At 32.8% G+C, this 12,762-nt stretch overlaps 1 protein-coding gene across 1 annotated transcript in view; it reads left to right on the top strand.

Moving 5' to 3' along the window:
• The first annotated feature begins 280 nt into the window (after nt 1-280).
• Nucleotides 281-12,762, top strand: part of Cdh9 (cadherin 9) — a 127,735-nt gene continuing 115,253 nt past the window's right edge. The window contains exon 1 of the mRNA XM_051182580.1: nt 281-716. The gene's annotated coding sequence lies outside the window, so the exon portion shown is untranslated. The remainder of the gene's footprint in view (nt 717-12,762) is intronic.

Raw genomic sequence — 12,762 nt, forward strand, 5'->3', positions numbered from 1 at the left:
GCCAAGACGTCAATTATTAGACAATGTAAAATTATTTTTTTAATTGAGAGCTGATTTTATGTAATACGCTAAAGAGACTGATGAAATTTCATTATTATCAATGATGAGTATGTTCAGTCTTCTTTCTCGTTTCTGAGACTGAAATTTTGGAATTGCCTTGAAGTATGGAGCAGGGCATTGTGCAAGGAGTACTCGTAGAATCCTTGAACAGCAGCAAGCTCCACGTGATATACATATTCGGCAGATGATTTACGGGTTAGAGACATGCTGTGACCTTTCTCAACTGCAAACAGATTAAACAGAGCTGATTAACGGAGACTAAAAAACACTGGGTTATTTTCTCTTATGAGGGTCTTTGACAAATCCTCCCTTAGCCCTACCACTTTATTCACTTGCAAATCGCTCAGCCTAAAGGGGTCTGCACAGCCCACCCTAAACCTGGAGCCCTGCAGCGCCATCAGCTGCAATATCTTCTTATATGAGCGACGTTTCTTATTAATCAGTAACGCGGAATGGAAGCCAATCAGAGAGTTCCTTTGGTTTCAGATTCCTGCCTGTCTGAGTTAAAAGTGTTGCTGAAAGAGAGGCTCAGTGAGATGCATGAAGATTCCGCTGGGAAGACACTATGAAAAGGGAAGAGGAGGAATGAGGCAGCAGCAACAGCAGAATCGAATCTCCTGCTGAGCGAGGCTAACATAGTTCCACTGCTAAACAAGGTAAGCGTTATTTATTTGGTGGGAAACAGAAGCATCGCAGTTCTTGCTGTCTTATAATGTAGCACAGACACTGCTTTTCTCCTAACAACTATTTTATCTGGGCTTTTCAGCTCTCTTCCAATTATTTGGCAGCAGGAAATACGTTTTATAAAATTAAAAAAAAGATGTATATAAATATATATGGAATATATATATATATATATTCCACTGCTCAGGACAAAAACATGTGGAGTAGGGCTTGCTTCTCATTTGACTTTTAAAATTCCTGATACCCACCAAGCTATTTTAATAGTCCTTATTAATAGTCCTTAAATCTGCTTTTTGAATTATTATTGTAAACATAAAATCAAAGTTCAAACTAAAATAGTTCATTGTAGTGGCTTTGAATTCCCTTTAAGAAAAAATGTGGTCGTTTATACTCTTATATGTATGAATTCAAAATGGTCTTCCAGTTTTCTCATAACTTTTGTCAACTACTTTGACTCAGAATTATTTGAAAATGTAAAAGCTCCATATTCATAATTTAATGTGAATTTCTTTTTGCAGTTATGAGAATATGATAGTATATTTGAAATATGTTAGAGTTAATGTAAAAATTTTTACCTGAATGAAAACATCTCTGAAAATGCATATAGTTCTTATTAATAGGAATCTTCTATATGTATATACCTGTTAGTTGTAATTGGATAACGTAAAATAATGTCAAAATTTAATGAAAATGAGAAAGTCGGCTAAAAACAAAATTTGGCATTTTTAGGTTTGAAATAATAAGAAAATGCATTGATTTACCAGGATAATTGTTGTCCTGACTTTCCATTACAGAATCAATTCACATTAAGTCATTTCTTGTAAGCACCATGATCTTCAAAATAGGCTTGATTGTTTTTAATAATGTTGTTTATAATGTCTCTAGAATGTTGAAAATTTAGCCACTGGGTGATGTTCTCAGAGACAGTTATATTTAAAAATGGCATAATGAATGTCACCAACTGTAGCAAATGACTTGATAATAATTTGTCTGATCAATGCTTTGATGAAAATATAATGAATTATAGATTTGTAAAAACTTGGTCTTTTCTTGAGATTTGTTGTTATTTCTGATGTGTGGTAAACACAAGAGATTTGTAAGCATATTTTTCATAATATGCACAAATCACATAGTCTGAAAAATATGAATTTTATGATATCAAGGAAAAGTGGCAACTTCTGTGATGTAGCACACGTCTTCATTTGGTTTCCTTTTGTGATCTCTATGAAATAACAAGAATTATCTAACTTCCATAATCTTAATATAATTAGAAAAATCTCCTGCATTTGGCAAAAGATAATTTACATTCTCTGATTCTCAAAGTAATCTATTGCAGTGATGTGTCAAGTGAGGACCGGCTACATGTAACTATGAAAATAGTGAATGTCAGATTCAACAGATACTATGAAAAATAGTGAGGATCAAATAGCAGGCTGCTTCACCATGTATCAGGAAAGAACTTGGATAGATGTGAGCAGTATTGTGTTCATATTCTGTAACTAAATTTATCACCAGATCAACTGAAGTTTTCTGTAGTGCAGAGTAATACAATATTATATGTACTTAATAGAAAATATTTTAAATGCTAAGACAATATTTCATATAACTAGAAATTTTCAAAAGTGAGATTTGAATATAAGTTATAAGCAAACTGATTCTAACAATCGTGAATGAAGTACTGTTTTAGAGATGTAGATGATAATACCAGTTTAAAAGTAATGAACCCCACTTCAAGGTAAACAGAGCTAATAATTCTACTAAGGAAATAGTTATATAAGGTAATATAATTTTCTGAGATGGAAAGTGCGGTTTCCCTGAATCACACTATTTAAGAACATGAAACAGTATTTAAACCAGTTTATGTAACTGGGTCACCATTATTAGGCTTATGTTCACAATTAAAATAAAAATGCATTATGATATCTGTGTACCCAGACCATGACCAAGTCAATATGAAATTATGTTTTTCAATTCTGTATTGCTTTGCTTGACTTGATAAACAGTAAATGGATGTGAACCGCTTCTGAATGTCACCTTGCATGGAGTGGCATCACTTTTGCATTTTATTTTGTTTCTTTACATACACAACTTATTCGATACAATATTCTCTCCATTGTACATTGACTAGGTGAGAGAGATAATTTTAATTCCTTTTCCTATATAGTAAACTTTCCTCTAGTATCCTGTGAAACATACATTACTTTCCACAGTGGTCCTAGAACACGTGAAAGAAATCAGCCACTATGTTTTAGCAAATGCTTAAAATTATGTAATAAAAGTTATATGTAACACAGTAATTTAATACTTGCAAGAAAGAATCAGTTGAAAACCAAGGTTAGTTTAAAGAATACATAAAAGTGGGTCATCAGCAAATGTTGCCTGTGGTTTGATCTCTCTGGAAATATGACTAGATCATTACCTGGCTTTAAGACAGATGCTTTAATGGACTGATTGCTAGTTTTATCCTTTTTCTGTTCACTTAAATGCACATTTAGGGGTAATATAGAATTAAATCTGCACTTGAAAAAAAGTGTTATTCTTTTAAAGATGTAAAATATATTTATACTTCCAAGTTTATGTTCTTTATGTATTTGATTTTAACTTTTCTGATGTTAAATTCATAATTAGGACCATTTTTAAATTATAGAACATGAAATATTGCCTAAGAGTAAAAACAATTTTTCCTTCTCTGTGTTACTTATTTGGTGAAAAAGTGGTTTGTCTTTTAAAGATACCCCAAATTTCTTAAAAATAGTAATGCTGCCTTAATTTGAAGTGTATATAAAAGTTTAGAGCTTTCAATTTAGAATTGATATTTTAATTGCACCCAGAAGAAAACAAATCTTTGGAAGTCACATGCAGAAGGGTGTTTAAATACCTATGACAAAATTGGCATAGCACTCTGCAAAAATGTTAAAGATGAAAATTTGATTAGAAAGATGGATAGATATAGATATGTAGATAGATAAGTAGGTAGGGGAGGATTAATGATAGATGGATTATAAAGATGGTAAATTAATGATAGATATTGACAGATAGGGTAGATGTTATGTAGATGGGTGATAGAGTAGAAGCCTGAAAAGCAGATGTTTAATAGATGGGCAAAGAGAGATCAGAGAGAGAGAGGACAAATGGAATGTAATAACTCTTCTGTGGTTTTAAAAATCCTGACAGAGATTTGTCTTCAGGAGTTACTTCAGTTCTCTTCCTGGAAGCACTATTATGTTCATCAGTAAAGCATGGCAAGGACTGGGAAGTGAGGGGAGTCTCCTTTCACTTAGACACCTTTCCTGTGAGGCTCTAACATACTAATGTCCTGATCCCTAAATTTAGCACTCTTAGAGCAGGTCTTCAGCCATATTCCAAATGCAATGTGCTGGACCGCATGGACTCTCCCGACCAAGATAGTATATAGGAAGACATTCGCAAAATGCCTCCCCCCAGTGTAGATATCACTATCTGGAATTTTACTATAATTTTGTTTATTCTTCACACTTCCATATACAAAATGAAATACAATTGTATCTCCCCTCATTTCTGCCACCACTTCAATCCTCCAGTCCCCTCCTTATCCCCATATCCTCCCAACTTGTCTACTTCCCAACCTCATGTTGTAATTTTTGTTTGTTTGTTTGTTTTTGATAGCTGATAAATATACCTATGTTACATAAATGTATAAGGGCATTGCTTTGTGCTTGTTTTGTGAAAGTGTATTTTATTGGGTGAGAACCAACATTGGAAATGAGATGTCATTGTTCTTAATTTTAGTTTTTTAGTGGGGGATGGTGGTGTTTATTTTAATTTTGTACTTTATTTCACATTTAGAACAACAGATGTTGAATAGTAAAAATGCCAAACATTTTAATAATGTTTAAAGTGGAAATGCTAGTTACTAATTGCTGTTATTTGAATTTTCATCTTTAAAGTTTAATATGTTCTTACCTACACTTGAAGAAGAAACTAAATCTGGCAGAATTTACATCAGAAAATGGAAGCATCTGCAATGTCCTTATATGATTGCCATAACTTCGAATACAGGGTGGAACTTTTGTTCCACGTTTTTGACAGTATCTCAGAAAGTCATATTAGTCCAGAAACAATGTTCTAGGGAAAGTGTTGTATCCAGAGAGAGAGCCATTGCATAGAACATGATATTGTGAAGGCAAATGAACATTGATAATTCATTCCTTTGGTATAACAGCAAATGTAGCCTCAGCCTGGAGAGGCACTTTCTGGAACTTGGCCCTCATATCCTATTCATGCAACTTTCCTTCTGTCTCACACACACACACACACACACACACACACACACACACACACGCACTGTGACAAACACGTGCTTCCCATCTTCTCCAATCAAATAAGTAAATAAAAATAAATTTTACAAAGTAATGACTATATACATACATACATGCATACATACACACATCTTTAGTAAAAGTCAATATTAGGAAAAATCTTTAAGGGACACTTTTTCCAGGCTCCTTTATCATGTATGCATCTTTCCTTCACAACCTGGATTCAATAGAATTTCATGTAATTTTCAGAAGTGTTTCACCAAATATTTACATCTTTGTGTTTTATTTTAACAATCTATAAGACATCAAATAAATATTTTAAAATGTAGATAAACTATCTAGTTCAAATTACACAGTAAAATCTTTGTGTGTTCAAATGCTTATCTCCATTTACAGCTCTGTTATTATTGAAACATATATATATTTACACATACTGCTGCATAGTTATGTGAAAATATTTGTATAGACTGAATGTATTTACAAAAATTGAAGGAAATAACATCATTTATTTCTATGTGTACATAAAAGTTAATCTATAAACTTTAATTATTATAATGATGAATTATAAGGCAACTTAACCTTTATATAAGGTGGTTATAGTCAATAAATATATCGTGGAAAATAACAAAACCTGCATTAGAATATTTTTTATTTACCCAAAAGTTAAGCTGAATTATTCTATGATATGTAAGATATTTAAGTAATTTAGTGGATAGTGTGAGTTAGACTATGAAAATTGTGCCTAGAAAAAATAGTTTCCACTTGATCTTCACAGATTTTGAGAACTGTACAAAATATAATCACTTTGCCACACATATGGTAGGTTATGAAACTATTACATAAACCATGCATTACAATGAAATAAGAAACCCTGTTTAAATATAATATTAGAGACTTAGCAAAAATACCTTAATAATTTTATATTTTAAAATTTTAATCAGTACAAAGACTTCATAGAGCAGTGTGGGTTTCAAATTAATTATCTGATGACTTTATTTAATTTAAGGTCATCTCAATAGACATTTGATATTTTTTACATTAATAGAGGGAATTGATAATATTCTTCCCAGAAGATTTGTTTTATAATGAAATGTTGTACAGATTTTAAAAGCTTTGTTTCATATAGACATAGATGCACAAGTACTAATGAAACAGCCAAAAATAACTTCTTTCTGTCATTTTTTTTTACTTTTTAAATAAACTTTTTTTTAAAGTTTTATTTTATTTTGCCATGGATCCCTAGCTCTAAATGACTTTTCTTTAAAAAAAAAAAAAAAAGTTTTTTTTTTTTTTTTTTTAGTTTGTTGTCACATTTTCTGATACAGCAGTTCAAAACAGTTCAACAACAGTTGAAAAATCAAGATTTATTTGTGTTTGTATTTCTGACAGTAAGCCCCATTTCAGGGATTAAATAAACAACTCCCTAACATACTTACATGGATAATTACTTATAAAAGAGTATTCATGTACCTTGTGCTATTTTATTCAGAAGACAGCTGTTTAATACAATTTTTGACAATGAAGAGAGGTAGTATATTTTCAAATCAGCATAAATTCTCTTTCTAATGAATTGTATAAGATGCAAATAGTGAATGCCTATAATGAAGTATTGCTTTTAAATATTCATGGGCTATATTAGTGTGATCATTAAAGAAAAATTGCCCTCAAGTGTCAGAGTAACATGTATGTATTTATTAATCTGTGGGATGAAATATTTTTATCAATAATCCCTATGTCTATATTTAAGCTATATCTAAATATTAGATATAAATATAAATGATATATTTGAAATTCACTAACATGGTTTCATAGCACCAATTGAACTTGATTTGTAATAGCAGCTATGTAATGTAACTATATTTGAACAAGAAATTTAGAGATTAAAATAGTCGTATGATTGAGGAGAATAAGAATAAAGGAAATTTGTCTCTGATATCATTCTTTTCACCTTTTTGCATGTCACAAAACTACTTCAAGTTTACAAACATTCATATTCGTGAATAAATATTGAAAACTCCAGAGAAACAGTGATTAATAGCAAGGAAGCAATATCTTTCCAGAGCGGAGTAAAAGAAACAAGCAGTGCAAAGGTTCAAATTTAACAGATACCGACACAGAACCTGGGTTTCTTCCCAGTTCCCAGTATGAGGCTGTGATCAGAGATGCTCCATTGTAAATGGGGGCCCTTCTTACTCTTCTCTGATACGTGAATCCAGAAAGCTCTCTCCACAACCCAGCATTACAATCCTTTAGCCAGAACACTTCGGATAGTAACATATTTTTTGGGTCACACATATGTTGTATATTTTCTTTTGCTGACTCTACAAATTTTGTTTCCAAAAATTAGAAAAAGGTAAAGATGAAATAGCCATATGGAGATTGAGAAAAACCTACACTAGATTTAAATCATTTTCATGTAATAATTTTGGACAGGCATTTCTTCCTAATGGTGTATGAGTGATATATTGCTCTTTATTGGGAAACAATATTGTAAAATTAAAATTCTACCTATCTGTCATCTGTCTGTCTGTCTATCATCTATATTTTTATGTATCATCTATCTGTCTATTTATCTATCATCTATCTATGATTTTTCTCTATATACAGAACAGATTGGCTTTCCAAAAATTTGGAATATCTTTAAAGTTACTAATGTTACAGTTTATATTTTTATTATTTAACTTAATACTTCTTTTTTCAAAATAAAAGTTTTTATAGTCCCCCCCCCCAATACTAGCATTCCCTCAAGCAGAATTCAGAATAACTTTCCCTGTTTTATGAGAAAATATCCATTTCAACAAAATTATTATTAAACAATTTAAACAATTGATGAAGAAAGCATATAAGATTACAGTTCTTTGTGTTTAGTATGTGTCAACCTCTGCCTCCTACCACACATACCAATAAGACTAATCGGATAACACACAAGTAAGCTCACAGCTATATACTGTGCTGTGCAATACTTTATCACTTCTTCCTCTGATGTTTTATCTCCTTGGGCTTTGCTTCCTTACCCTGTGTAGTGGTGCAGCTGTTTTTTTATCAATCTCTACATGTGGTATCTTTCCATTATCATTATTCCCACCCCTTTTTTCATCCACTTCAAAGACACAGTGCATTTAAGGGTAAGCATCTATGCATTTTAACTTGGCTTTCACTCTGGGAGATGATTCAATTGGTAACAGGAAGTGCCATTTCCAACATGAGGATTCATTATGTGCCGGGAACTAAAGTGATTTTGTCAATATGTTCCATCACCAATTTTAGAAACCCTTTGCTCTCTCTACCTCCCCTCCTTTCACTGACTAGAAAAGGGCTTTGGGGTGGAGAAGGAGGTGAGTGTTACCAAAGCCACTAGATTTAAGAAGCTATTACAGAACAAGTTTGTCACTTCTGGGTGACAAGAACAAGTGCAGGAGAAAATTTCCACACACAAAGCGGCAACGTGTGAACGGAAAATAATAAAACAAAATGTTTAAAACAGTAAATCAAAGAATTAAATTCATCCTTATAAACTTAACTTTCTTGAGTTTATTTGTAGAAATTAATTTTCAACATGTTCTTATATTGTATCTTGGCCTCAAGAGAAGAACAATGGATGAATTTTATCCTTCAGGTTAAGAAGAAACTTCGTAATTCACCATGCTCTAATGCTGCATTGTAGAAAGGAAGTCTGTCTGAATGTTTGCAGCTCGTGGAAGTGATGCTTGTGATACACCCATGATACAGTGTGTGAGTTTACCAGGATCCTGCCTTAGCAGTTCATTTTTCTTTTTAAATTGAGAAATTGTGAAAATGAATTTTATATTATATAATATTTAATGGTCAGTACATTGTCTGGTTAATTAATTTGCTTATGTTTGGAATTACTCCTCATTAAACTCCTACTGAATGAAAACCAGAGCTTTGGAGTCCAGTAGTAATATCTACTATCTTGCAAAGTTCAAGATTATAAATGTCACTGTTCCAAACACTGTCAGTTTTCAATAATTCCTTTCAACTAACCATGGTGACAAATCTTCTCTATTTCCCCTGTGTGTGTGTGTGTGTGTGTGTGTGTGTGTGTGTGTGAGTGAGAGTGCACTCACACACAAAAACACATACAAAATAAAATCACCTTACCTTTATATTATAGTTAGAAATAAATATAATAGTACAGTATACCTAACCAATAGCATTAAAATCATGCAAAACAATTTTGTTCAGTGTGTGTTTCCTCTGCATTGGAAATATTTACATCACTTCAGTTATGCACTTAGTCAGGTTTTCAGGCTCAACCTACCATTGAGCTTACTCTGTGAAATAGTTAGTGGTGGGCAAGAACTTGGCATGGCATTTCTAAGAACTTGGTTTCTTGCTTTAGAATAAAGTGAACACCCACATAGACTTCAGGTAGGGAGGAAGCTTCATCGAAAGTAAGGTGATAGTGTAGTTCAGAAAATTGTTTGACAACATTGACAGTGGCCATATAAGTAAGGCTATTCAAACCCTTATTAGAATTAGGTTCTTTCTTTTAAAGGGTATTGAAGACTGCTCACTTTACTTGGTGTTTTACTTGGGTGAGGGTCTATATGATTGACATGTTAGAATCTTTTCTCTGCTGACCATGCCCCTTTTTGTAATACTTTTAGCATAATCAAGTGTGTGTGTAATTTAGCATAGGCAAAGGTTTGCATGTGTGCAAAACCTGTGTAGGTAGGACGTATAGGTCTTCTCTCATGTTCTTATATATTTGTATTTGCTTGAGTATAAACTATCCAAATTAATAGTTCTTAATGGGAGGAGAAACTTACCTCATTGTTCAGAGAAAGGGGTGCATGAAGTTCAATGCAGGTGGGGTTTTAGGTTGCTGACAGGTCATTCTGTACTTGGTTAGGAGCAGGTTATGTGTTCAGGACTTATACAGGTTAAGGTCTGTGGTCAGCAAGCACATTCTTCCAGTAGGGGTGTGTGCATATCTCATAAAGTATTTTTGTAGGTTGTTCAGCTCTTCTTTCTTCCTTTCCTATAGTGTTTTCTGATGGGAGATGTCATTAAAGTAACTGGCCAACAGAATTATATCTAATACAGTATCTCTGTGTGTTAATTGGGCAGGCATGGCTGTGGGACTGGCAGCGAGGAAAAACCTACTCATAACAGTTTTCTCATTTGGTTATTGCCCATAAAATTGAAATAAGTAACTTTATTTTAACACAGATTACAAAAATATTTAAATACCTGTTAAAAACTTGGTTTTAAATTTTGTGAATACTGTAGTATAATTCACTAACTTGAAGAAGAGATGTGTAGATGTAATGATGATTGGTAGACATTTATTACATGCTAGATGTTGCAAATTCTAAGAGAAATAACCTGTCATATATTATTTTTCCTGTACTTCTTATTTTTTTACCACTTTCTTTTTTGCAAATTAAATCATTAATTATTTGAGTGTCATTTATGTGCTTATATGGGTAGGGATTCTTTTTTTTAGAAGTTATTTCTTTAAAGTGTTGAGATTTTAATATAACATGTATTCTCGTTTATCCCCCACCCAAGAATTTTTATTTTTTGTTTTACTGTGTCATTCTCCCTTACTGGTTTTAAGATCCATGAATCATTTTCTTATTGTTTCAATATACATATATGTTTCTAACTCATAAATATAGTCTTCTCAGTTTGTATAATATTATTTGAATGTATGTTCCTAGGTTGGCCATTTAATATTGGGTAATTGGTGTGTTCTTCCCTTCAGAAGACTATTTCTCTGAAATTTAGCATTCCATAGTTGCTTGTAGCAACTGGAGTTATGGCCTCTAGTACAATTCCCCTCCTCACATTAGCATATCTACTATTGTTATCCTTGATCAGCTCACATTAAGATAGTCATGTTAATGGATTTAGCTTCTGAACTCCCCAGGAAACTCAATCTCACTACAAACTATTATCCATAGTCTCTGAGTTTGTTTTTGCTCCCTCTTCTGCAGTGATCCCCAAGCCATGGGTTAGGGAATTTTATTGCAGATTCAACCATTGGGACTGGACTCTGTAACTCTGAACTATGATTGATTTTGGTTTTCGGGAATTGTCTCCCTCAGTTGCAAATAGATGTTTCTGTGATGCAGGGTTAGGCCTACCCTCACCTACTGTTATAAGGACAAACATTTTAAATGCATTTAGGGGCTAGACTACTATAATAAAATGGTGGTCATGCATTCTCCAAAACCCTTGACTTCACTAACTCTGTGTAGTTGATATGTTTACCCTCTTGTTGAGCAGGTCTTAGGTTTAATTAGAGAGCCGCTGCTTACAGCCAAGGTATAATTGCCAGTACTTCCTTCTTAGTATTATTTGCCATTTTTTGTCTTTGCTGTAGTTCACAAGTGTCATTAGCTGGGAATAACTGTTGGTTCCTTCCTCTTTTTTGATAGTTGTATGGTATCTGCTGGTATCATGAAAGCTAGTCCTCTGGTAGGAGGCTTTCAGAGCATTTCTAGCTCAGTGGCCTCTGGGTACTATGTCTTCAGTTCATTATATGTTCATCTACAGATAATTATTTACTTTCCACTTTTATGGGGGCAACAAAGAGTAATAATAATATCTTGTAATATTTTAGGAGCTTCTTGGATGACCTTGATTAAGAACTGAAAAGAGTATTAGTAACAATTTTTTTTGGGGGGGGAACGGTTAATGGACGTTTATGCCATGGAGGGAGAAATGTAAGCTCAGGTGGGGAATTTTTATTTAAACTACATACATGTATGTTTGTGCCAAGTTACATGTACCCAAGGTACTTTTAGGCTGATTGTTAATACTATTCCTTATGATTTTCACACACACACATATGCATGTGTAAGAATAATGAAAGAAAAATCCATGAATTTGAACAACAGCAAGTAGGTTACATGGGAGGATTTAAAAGAAGGAAAGGAAGATGACACAGAATTATATTATAGTTTCAGAAAAATAAACATATTATAAAACATTTTATAGTGCTTCTAATTTCTCAAATATATGCTTCCTACTATGCTTAGCTGTCGTAGCAAATAAAGTATAGGAAAACTATTTTAACAGTAGCTAGTTTTACTTTGTTCCATTTAATAGGCAGGTGGTTTTCCATTCTGATTATACAATATTTCATTTATAAGATATAGTAAGCAAGAATTTATATTAGTAGGCACTATATTCTGGTAGTATGGACATGACAAATATCAGAGTCAAAGATGATAGGTATGAGAGAAAAATTTGCACCATATGTCAAGTGTGAACTTCAGATACCTTTTTAATGTTATGATGCTCCATGAAATTCCTGTGTGAAATTTCAAACATTACAATTTTATTTCAGAATATCCTAAAGATGTACAAAATAGAAAATAATATCAGCATTGTGATAACAAATACTTTACTAATGTTTGGGAAACTACGGGGCAGTGGTGGTACACACCTTTAATCCCAGAACTCAGGAGACAGAAGCAGGGAGATCTTTGTGAATTCAAGGCCATCCTGGACTACAAAGTGAGTGTCAGGATAGGCTCAAAAGCTACAAGAGAAACCCTGTCTCAAAAATACCAAAAAAAAAAAAAAAAAAAAAAAAACAACTGGATAAACTGTTAAACTGTGTTGGAACATCTATGAATAAAATGAAGAGCTGAACCTTATATCAAGGAATATATATATGGTTCTTGAAACTGGGAGGATTTTTGATATTATAAATCTCAACATATATACATTTTATCATATC

This window comes from Phodopus roborovskii, unplaced genomic scaffold (assembly GCF_943737965.1).
Source record: "Phodopus roborovskii unplaced genomic scaffold, PHOROB, whole genome shotgun sequence".
Classification (NCBI taxonomy): domain Eukaryota; kingdom Metazoa; phylum Chordata; class Mammalia; order Rodentia; family Cricetidae; genus Phodopus; species Phodopus roborovskii.